Source organism: Primulina tabacum, chromosome 18 (genome assembly GCF_025594145.1).
Source record: "Primulina tabacum isolate GXHZ01 chromosome 18, ASM2559414v2, whole genome shotgun sequence".
In the NCBI taxonomy this organism is placed as follows: domain Eukaryota; kingdom Viridiplantae; phylum Streptophyta; class Magnoliopsida; order Lamiales; family Gesneriaceae; genus Primulina; species Primulina tabacum.
Window position 1 is genome coordinate 31,220,815 of NC_134567.1, and position 11,031 is coordinate 31,231,845.

General features: G+C 30.7%; 1 long non-coding RNA gene across 1 annotated transcript; it reads left to right on the plus strand.

Annotated features, from left to right (window-relative positions):
- The first annotated feature begins 552 nt into the window (after positions 1–552).
- Positions 553–6,796, plus strand: LOC142533350 (uncharacterized). Its single transcript, XR_012816727.1, has 3 exons — positions 553–1,047; positions 1,155–1,907; positions 6,710–6,796. It is a non-coding gene; the product is annotated as an uncharacterized LOC142533350 (long non-coding RNA).
- The last annotated feature ends 4,235 nt before the right edge of the window (positions 6,797–11,031 follow it).

The following is an 11,031-nucleotide window of genomic DNA, read 5'->3' on the forward strand; positions in this document are numbered from 1 at the left end:
CAATCGTTTTTAGGATGCAGATCAATTCTCATGGCTCAAAAACATGTTGAATAACTGTCTCCATTTCGTGAAGGATCATTAGAGGAGCCAAGAGGAAGATTGAGTGCAGTTGAGGATACCTTAGAAGACATGACAATGATAGCATTGAAGTTAGAACATGATTATAGGCTGGATTTGCAGCAGTTACTTAACAATAGCATTTGCTACTGAGTTCCATGTGCTAGTTCTTTCGAATCACCTTTCTTGGAGTTGTACTTGACTGATTTAAACAGATACCAGATTTGATGTTTTAAACTCAAAAGATTACTTAAACCCCTTGAGGTGTTTTATGATATGAACGATGCTTGTCTTCTTTGAAACAATATTTTTTTCCTGTTTCTCATCCATCTCTTATACTGGAGATCAATGTTGCATCGCCAGTTCTCTGGTTTGCCTTGTTTAGGGATCATTGTCTAGTTCATTGCACTCACAAACAATGGTAGAGAAAACTATTGCTGCAAAGGCGAGGTATTGGGAAATAGATTGGTGGCTGTTGAAGTGTGAAGATTGGGAAATAGAGAGAACTATTGCTGCAAAGGCGAAGTGTGAATGATTTATATATACTACGAAAGCTGGATGATTCCAAACTTTGAATAGGGTGCCGCGAGATCTGTTCCCGTGGAAAAACCAACTCAGTCCTAAACAACACTATATTATACCACAGTCTTGTCACGTCTGGGCACTATCTTTCATTTCTTGTTTTGAAAGATGTTTTTTCCTCATTGACCTGGTACTCGTGTCTCTTGATATTTATAACTTAAATGGCTTGCGTTATGAATGTTTGAATGGCAGGCGTCTTTCCTGAATATCCTTTGTTAATTCAACCCATGAACCCTCTAAATTCTTGATGCTCTGATCTGCTATCTGCATATTTTTTTAATTTCCTGCACTATCTGAAAGCTAGCATTTAGGAAAACTGCTCCATAGGTGATAAATCATCAACCATATGACCAAAAAGCAGATGTACTCAGTTTTGCTATTGTTCTTTGGGAGTTGGTCAAAGCTAAGGTTTGTTCTTAAAATCCAGCCGTTATAAATGATAATTAGAGCAAGACCTAGCATGTTCGAAGTCGGTCAGTTTGTATTATTGCTATTCTTGTTTCTTCTTCTTGCAGCTGCCTTATGATACTATGACACCTCTACAAGCTGCCCTGGGAGTGAGACAGGTTAGCAAGTGTTTCTCCCTGATGTTCTGTTTAGCATGATTGGTGAGCGATATATCACATTTACAAATTTACAGGTTACGTAGCAGGTAGCTGTATCATCTTTTCTTTATATTCTCATGTTGATGCGTAATACTAGGGGATGAAGTTAAAAAGGTGAAATCATACGACCTGGCAATTCCACCAATATTCTTTTTCTGAAACCAAGACTACAAAAACATGAAATAATCAAAAATATCTTATTGTGGAATTATGACATATCTGCATGCCACTTTTTTTTGCCATAGTTCGAATTGTACATCTCGACTTAATCCTTACTCGACCAGAACTCACAAAACACGAACATCCCAAGCTGGTAAACTTGATGCAAAGATGTTGGGAAACACTCCCTACTAAACGACCTTTCTTCACGGAGATTAGACTTGAACTTGAGAAACACCTACATCTAGATGAAGTACAGGTAAGGGAGTGTGCCTTTGCTACTACAGACCATCTCTCTTCACATACATGCACAACCATATGTAGGGACATTTCTGCATGAATTCATGAAGTTTATTCGTCATTAACTCACGGCTTTAATAGATTGTTTTACAGGAGACTGCACCTAATGGCTGTTAGAGTATATTTAATGAACTCGGCACATTTTGGTTGTAACTAGTGAGAGCTTGTTTTGGTTTTCCCCCCCTCGTTGGTTCTTCATATAAGGTTATGGGGATTTTTGGTTACACACGACAAGAAAATATGTGTGATTTCAACTTTAGACGCTTGTAAAGATATGTACATTGTATTTCTTTTCTTCTTTTTTTTTGTGTTTCCATGAATCAAGTGAAGTATCACAAATCTTTCTACTCGTCTCATATATTGTCTTCTTTGTTTTGTGTTAGAATAGAACCTTAATTTATTACTTGTTATTAATTAGTTTTTTATAAGACAAGATTTTACGAATGTTTCGATGACAGAACAAATAGTTCTTTTTTTGTTTCATACGAAGACATAGGAAAAATCCTTCTTTATCAATATTATTTATAATATTGAGAATCCATCATATTCATATATAATGAAATTTTACCCCATATTCCCATAAAACAAAAAGAATTTTTTTTCATACCTCAGCGATTGAATTTAAATAAAACTAAAGAATTGTGGCTTAAATGACTATTCATCTATTGAATTTTTATGCAAACAAATAGGGGGCAAGAAAACTCTATGAAAAGATGGTGATTTAATTGTGGATACAAGATAACAATATAAACGTTTGAGTCTTAGTTTTTATATTTCAAATCATGTATATCTAGAGATATGTGTATTTATCTAAAATATATTTTGTGTGAACAGGTGAGAACCCTGTGAATTGTAGCTCGTTCTTGTGAAAAAGTTCATGTTTCAATCATCCATTCTTTTTTCGAAAGTTTGTTGAAAGTGAATTCTCGTCCAATTTTTTTTTTTCATTTTCTTTCCAGCACAACTATGCTATACATTCGATATGACTATTGTTTAGATCTAATAATTAATCATATAAATAATTTATCCTACAATATTGTGCATGACTTATAATCAAAGGACACATATTATGTGTGCTTTGATAATATATACACTTTTGAATTAGGCAAAAGATGATTTTGATTTAGTTAATAGTAATGCTTTTTAACGATGCAATGTAATGTAATATTATATTATTGTTCGAATAGCAACCAACCGCGCAGAAGTTGTGAGGAGATTGGTCACCACTCACAATAAAATAAATAAATAAATAAATAATGTATACAAATTTTTTAAAAAATTATCTTTTCCCCTCTAAATCAATACCTATCGCTATATATTACCGGGCCGGGCCGGGCCGGGCCGGGCCGTAAAGAAATATTTAAAAAATTGTTTAAAATTAACTTAACTTTCGATGGGGAGTGAGACAATTATTTTCTTCAAAGAATTTTCGTTATAATCAACATCAAATTACTTTTTTTTTTTTTTTTTTTTAACCAACTAGACTACAACACATCAAATTACTTATTGATGGTGACATACGTAATTTTCATCTTTATATAATATGGGGCTTTTCTATGTTTAATTTCAAATCAGCGAAGATTTATGCAGAAAATTATAGACTCTTTATAATAATTTTTTTTTAAAATGCATTTTATTTTTCTCTTTTATACCACTGCAATGCGGCGTTAAATTTAATAATACTATAGCTTAAACAAAAATTCAGAATAAATTTAACTAACGTGATTTGCATGCTATTATGCGTTTATCCAATACACACCGAATTATAGCAACTTTGAGTTTCATTTTTTTTTTTAAACAAAGACTATGACTAAATATGAAGAACTTGTATATTAATTGAATGTGAATCGTTCGTTAAATTGCAGAAAAAGTCTTCCACGTTGCCCGACTGTTCTATTACCAAAAGTCATGCGACTTAAATTTTTTAATTATACGTAATGTAATTGTCATAAATACAAATTATACAATAATACAACTGGAAAGTGATATTTATAGTTCAAGATATTTTCATCTTGTCACATATAATGACCATGTATATATTTTTATATGCTAAATATTTGTGTAAAAATATTTCATTTGATTTTGTCGCGTGGTTAATTAAATAAATATTTATGGTACAAAACTTCGAGCCATAAATAAATAATTTTGCCCATTTGCGATTCTTATAAGATATGATTAGGGGTGGGCATATTTTGGTTAAAACCGAAATAACCGATCGAACCGAAAAATTCGGTTTAAATGGTTCAGTTTTATCGGTTTTTCGGCCGGTTACGGTTTCAAAATTAAAGAAATTCGGTTTTCAGTCCGGTTTACGGTTTGGATCCTCAGAAAACTGAAATAAGCGAACCGGCCATATTATATTTAACCATAGAGCTTTTTGTATAATGGGCTAATAAATAGGCCTTAGTCATGTGACAAGTCCAAACAATTGAAATTTTAAATTTTTATTGAAGCTCATATTGTTAAATGTATTGAGATTTGAGATGCAAAATCTATGTGCATTTTGGAGTTGAAAATTAGAATTTAATGACGGTGTATCCTTTTATTGAAGAGCTACTGTTTGAAATTGTATTTCAAATTGTTATTGAAGCTTAGATTGTTAAGTCATAAGTGTATTGTAATCGTATATGTTTTACTAATCCACTATCATTTTTTCTTTTATATGTGTTGCATCCATCAAGCATCAAGTGATGTATAATTTTATTTCTTAACAAAATATTATAAAACCGTATATGATCGACCATATAACCGAACCGTATTACAAAAAAACGGACTGAACCATAATAAAATGGGTTGGTTTTGGACCAGATATATTTAAAACCAAAAATCAAAAACCGAACCATTATAGAGAAAAACCGGACCGAACCGACCGACGTCCACCCCTATATATGATATTTAGGGATGTAATCGAGTCGAGTCGAGCCGAGCCGAACTCTTGAATGTTTGAGCTTGGCTCGTTTATAATCGAGCCGAGCTCGAGCTTATTTAACGAATATATGCATGGCTCACGAGCTTATTCAAGCCTTTATCGAGCCTAAACAAGCTCAAACGTGCTTTTATCGAATCGAGCTTCGAATAGCTCACAAACGGTTTGGTTCATTTACATCCCTACTGATATTGATGAGGATAGTGATATATCATTTAGAAATTAGAGTAGGTGAACGGAATTGCATGTAATATTTTCAAATAATAATTTCTAAAATCAAAAAATAAACTCGTAATTATTATATATCCATAGATTCTCTGTTCAAAACCACCCTCCGTTCCATTATTGAGGATTTGATCAGTCCTTAGATCCTAATTTCCTCATATAATAAAACAATATTATGATTCTTCGGACGAGCTGGCTCGATCAGATTTGAGTATATTTTTAAACATAATAATAAAATATTTTTTAAATTTTAAATATATATCGAATATTTGCTGCATTAATGTTATGATAATTTTATAATTAAAATATTTAAACATATATCATTCAAACATCATGTTTTGATCTAAAATTATTGTTTAATTTGTAGAACTTTTTTTTTAAAAAAAAATTGTGCTAATTTTTTAAATATAACAAAAATCTAGGGATAAATCAAACTCGAACTCGAACCGGTGACTCAGGAAATCCCAAATGAGGACTACTGGAGCTAAGCTCTGGTCTAAAAAAATAAATAAATTATCCAATTAGACAACAGCGTAACATATGGTACGAAGAAAATGAGTTCCTACTCACACCCACTTGAAGTTTAGTACATACATATATATATATATTGAAACATCAACTCGGGGCGGCAGGCAGCGTGGAAATATTAAAATTAACAAAGTCTTTAAAAATGTAGTGTATATACGACTAATTAGTAGGGTTATTTCAAGAACTTGTCTAAGTTGACTCTATAGCTTATATTAGTGCTACATATATCAGTTATATTACACATTTTTCTTCGTTAAATTAATCAATTAAACCTGTTATCAATTTATAACTAATTTTGTTGACTGGAAGATTCAAATGGAAGCTGAATTGGAAATTTTCTTGATAATGAAGATGGACATTTTTCAATTTCCTGCACTATCTGAAAGCTAGCGTTTACGAAAACTGCTCCATAGGTGATAAATCATCAACCATATGACCAAAAAGCAGATGTACTCAGTTTAATTTGCTATTGTTCTTTGGGAATTGGTCAAAGCTAATAAGGTTTGTTCTTAAAAGCCAGCCGTTAAAAATGATAATTAGTGCAAGACCTAGCATGTTCGAAGTCGGTCAGTTTGTTTTATTGCTATTCTTGTTTCTTCTTCTTGCAGGTTCCTTATGATACTATGACACCTCTACAAGCTGCCCTGGGAGTGAGACAGGTTAACAAGTGTTTCTCCCTGATGTTCTGTTTAGCATGATCTGTGAGCGATGTATGACATTTACAAATTTAGTGGTTACGTAGCAGCTAGCTAGCTGTATCATCTTTTCTTTGTATTCTCATGTTGATGCGTGATACCAGGGGATGGGGTTGAAAAGGTGAAATCATACGACCTGGCAATTCCACCAATATTATTTTCTGAAACCAAGACTACAAAAACATGAAAGAATCAAAATATCTTATGTTGGAATTATGACACATCTGCATGCCATCTATTTTGGCCATAGTTCGAATTGTACATCTCGACTTAATCCTTACTTGACCAGAACTCACAAAACACGAACATCCCAAGCTGTTAAACTTGATGCAAAGATGTTGGGAAACTCTCCTTACTAAACGATCTTTATTCACGGAGATTAGACTTGAACTTGAGAAACACCTACATGAAGTACAGGTAGGGGAGTGTGCCTTTGCTACTACAGACCATCTCTCTTGACAGACATGCACAACTATATATATGTACATTTCTGCATGAATTCATGAAGTTTATTCGTCATTAACTCACGGCTTTAATCGATTGTTTTACAGGAGACTGTGCCTAATGGCTGTTGAGTAAATATTTAACGAACTCGGCACATTTTGGCTGTAACCGTTGACTCTTCATATAAGGTTACGGGATTTTTGGCTACACGCGACAAGAAAATATGTCTGTGATTTCAACTTTAGATGATAATTTTGTATATCAAGTTTAGCGCACTTGTAAAGATATGTACATTGTATTTATTTTTATTTTTTTTGTGGTTTCCATGAATCAAGTGAAGTATCACAAATCTTTCCACTCATCCCATACTTTCTTCTCTTCGTTTTGTGTTAAAATAGAACATTAATTTATTACTTGTTATTAGTTTTTTTATTAGATGAGATTTTACGAATGTTTCGATGAGAGAACAAGACATAGGAAAAATCTTTTACCATTATTATTTATAATATTGAGAACCCATCATATTCATATATAATATATAATGAAGTTTTACCCCAGATTCCCATAAAACAAAAAAGAATTATTTTTCACACTTCAGTGATTGAATTTCTACGTTTAGTATGAGAGAAAATAAATAAAACTAAAAAATTGTGGCTTGAATGACTATTCATATATTGAATTTTTTGTGCAAACAAATAGGGGGCAAGAAAATTCTATGGAAAGATGGTGGTTTAATTGTGGATACAAGACAACCATAGAAACCTTTCTTAGATTTTAAATTTCAAATCTTGTATATCTAGATATATATGTATTTATCCAACATATATTTTGTATGAGCAGATGAGAACCCTGTAAAGTGTGGCTCATTTTTGCGAAAGAGTTCTTACTTCAATTATATGTTTTTTTTCGAAAGTTTGTTGAAAGTGAATTCTCATCCAATTTTTTTTTTTATTTTTTCATTTTCTTTCCAGCACAACTTTGCTACATTCGATATGACTATTGTTTATATATAATAATTAATCATATAAATAATTTATCCTACAATATCGTGCATGACTTATAATAAAAGGACACATATTATGTGTGCATTGATAATATATACATTTTTGAATTAGGTAAAAGATTATTTTGATTTAGTTAATAGTAGTGATTTTTATCGATGCAATGTAATGTATTATATTATTGTTCGAAATAGCAACCAACCGTGCAGAAGTTGTAAGGAGATTGGTCACCTCTCAGAATAAATTAATTTATAAATAAATAATATATGTATACAATTTTTTAAAAAAATTATCGTTTTCCCCTCTAAATCAATACCCATCGGTGCATATTATGGGGCAGTCCCTATAAAGAAATATTTTAGAAAATTGATTAAAAATAACTTAACTTTCGATGGGGAGTGATATTTTCCGAGACGAAATAAAATTTTTTAAAACTTATAATTATTATATATTTTTAAGAAAAATATGATAGTATTGTAATGGCTCAATTCATACATCAACTCGAGTTTGGTGAGACCAATTTTCTTCAAGGAATTTTCGTTATAATCAACATCAAATTACTTATTGATGGTGACATACGTAATTTTCATGGTTATATTATATGGGGCTTTTCTATGTTTAATTTCAAATCAGCGAAGATTTGTGTAGGTTTAGTCCGGTAAGATGGACCCACTGCATGTTTCGTCAAAATTATAGACTTTTATAATAATTTTGTAAAAATACATTTCATTTTTCTCTTTTATACCACTGCAACGAGGCGTTAAATTTAATAATACTATATCTTAAACAACAATTCAGAATAAATGGAGGTGCTGATTTAAATTAACTATTATTTTATTATTTTGTTTTCCCAATAATTGGCATTGTATGCTAGCAATCTCTACTGTAACGCGTCAGATTCGATGGTTGTCCTCATTGTATCAAGACGAGTATTTCTAGCATACTTTTGTCATCATACACACGCACCCTAGGAAATTTTCCATGAGGATTACTCATTCCAAAATTGCTCCAAGTCAAGCACGGTTAGCCTTAGAGTTCTTATGTGAGGAGCTACTGAACTTTCTTATCGTGAGCTCGTCACATAAGAACTCCAAAATTAAGCGTGTTTGACTTGGGCCAATTCTGATAAGAGTGACCCTCTAGGAAGTTTCCTAGTATACGTGTGAGTGAGAACATAATTACGCTGGAAAATTTTATCTTGGTACAGTTAGGAAGTCGTCGAATTTGAGACGTTACATCTACTATAACTCTTCCTTAACTCGATTTCTCATGCCAACAGCTTTTTTGACGAGGCTATTGTATGGGGTTTTATTAGTACCGTTTATCTAACTAACATAATTTGCATGTTATTAGGTTAGCTTGAATATTTGCATAGAGCCCATATTATATATAATGAGGTATAAATAATTCATTAATCGAAATTTTAACCTACACATGTAACTCGGGATTACCCGGCAGCGCCTGAATATGAACTTATATATTAATTGAATGTGAATCGTTTGTTAAATTGCAGAAAAAGTCTTCCACGTTGCCCGACTGTTCTATTACCAAAGTCATGCGACTTAATTTTTTTTAATTATACGTAATGTAATTGTCATAAATACAAATTATATAATAATACAACTGGAAAGTGATATTTATAATTCATGATATTTTCATCTTGTCGCATATAATGACCATGTATACTTTTTATATGCTAAATGTTTGTGTAAAAATATTTCATTTGATTTTTTCGCGTGGTTAATTAAATAAATACTTATGGTCCAAAACTTCGAGCCATAAATAAATAATTTTGCCCATTTGCGATTCTTATAAGATATGATATTGATGAGGATAGTGATATATCATTTAGAAATTACGTAAAACGAGAGTAGGTGAACGGCTGCATGTAATATTTTTCAAATAATCTACAAAATTTAAGTAGATTTTTTTTAAAAAATTATCAAATATTTTTTAGATTTTAAATATAATATCGAATATTTACCGCTTCGAAGCTAAGATAATTTTGAACATATGATACTCAAACATCATGTTTTGATATAAAATTATTGTTTAATTTGTAGAACTCTTTTTTATAAAAAAAACTGTGGTGATTTTTTTAAATATTCCAAATCTAGGGATAGATCGAACTCGAACTCGAACCGATAACACAGGAAATCCCAGATGAGGACTACTGGAGCTAAGCTCCGGTCTAAAAAAAAATCCAATTAGACAACAGCGTAACATATAGTACGAAGAAAATGAGTTCCTTCTCACACCCACTTGAAGTTTGGTGTGTGTGTGTGTGTGTATATATATATATATATATATTGAAACATCAACTCGGGTCGGCAGGCAGCGTGGAAATATCAAAAAACAAAGTCTTTAAAAATGCAGTGTATATACGACTAATTAGTATGGTTATTTCAAGAACTTGTACCTAAGTTGACTCTATAGCTTATATTAATGCTACATATATCAATTATATTACACAATTTTTTCGTTAAATTAATTAATTAAACTTGTCATCAATTTATAACTAATTTTGTTGACTGGAAGATTCAAATGGAAGATGAATTGGAAATTTTCTTGATAATGAAGATGGACATTTTTCAATTTTTTTTAATATTACATATTTTTCTTCTCTATATTAATTAATTTATTAAAATTGTTATCGATTTATAACTGACTTGGAAATTTTCTTCATAATGAAGATGGACATTTTTCATTTGTTTTAAAAAAATGAAAAATTAATATTATGTGTCGAGATGTTAATTTATTGTTCATGCATAATTTTAATCAAATCAAAATTAATTTTTTATTTATTTTTTGTCTTATTTTTATCAATAATGATATAATGGGAAAACATATATTGGGAAGAAAATTTAATATATATTTAATATATATAATGTTCGGAATTTTATGTATGGTATACGTAGATGAATCCCATATTGATATCAAGTGAGAAAGCCGCATATTAATTATATGATCGTACTAACTATTCTCACAAGTATCGGCATTTGATTTTCTGTTTTTATTTGTTTATAAATTGAATAAATACTGCATAAAATTTTTAGGCTCAAATATTATTCTCCTAACTATTAGAATTATTAAATAAATCATTTAATTAAATTAATAAATCAGTTATGATATATATCTGCTATTGTTATATACAAATGATCCAACAGATTCTTCACAATATAATATATAAGATATTCTACTATAATACCTAATTTTGAACTAAATAATGATAAAATTATGATTTTTTTATTTTTTATTTTTTTAAACTCGTTTGGATTCAATATTTGCTTCCCTACTTTTACAGCAGGACAAAAATTTAATTATTGACCATGCAAACATTATGTGCCGAGATCGATATTAATTTCTTTGACAAGTTAATGGAATCGAAAATAAATAAATTATCGATGAAATAATTGCTTTTAACGTAATAATATATTATGTGATTTCTGGGAGGCATTATATGAAAAAATGAATGAAATGCTCGGAAGGAAACTTAGTAAGAGCAAAAA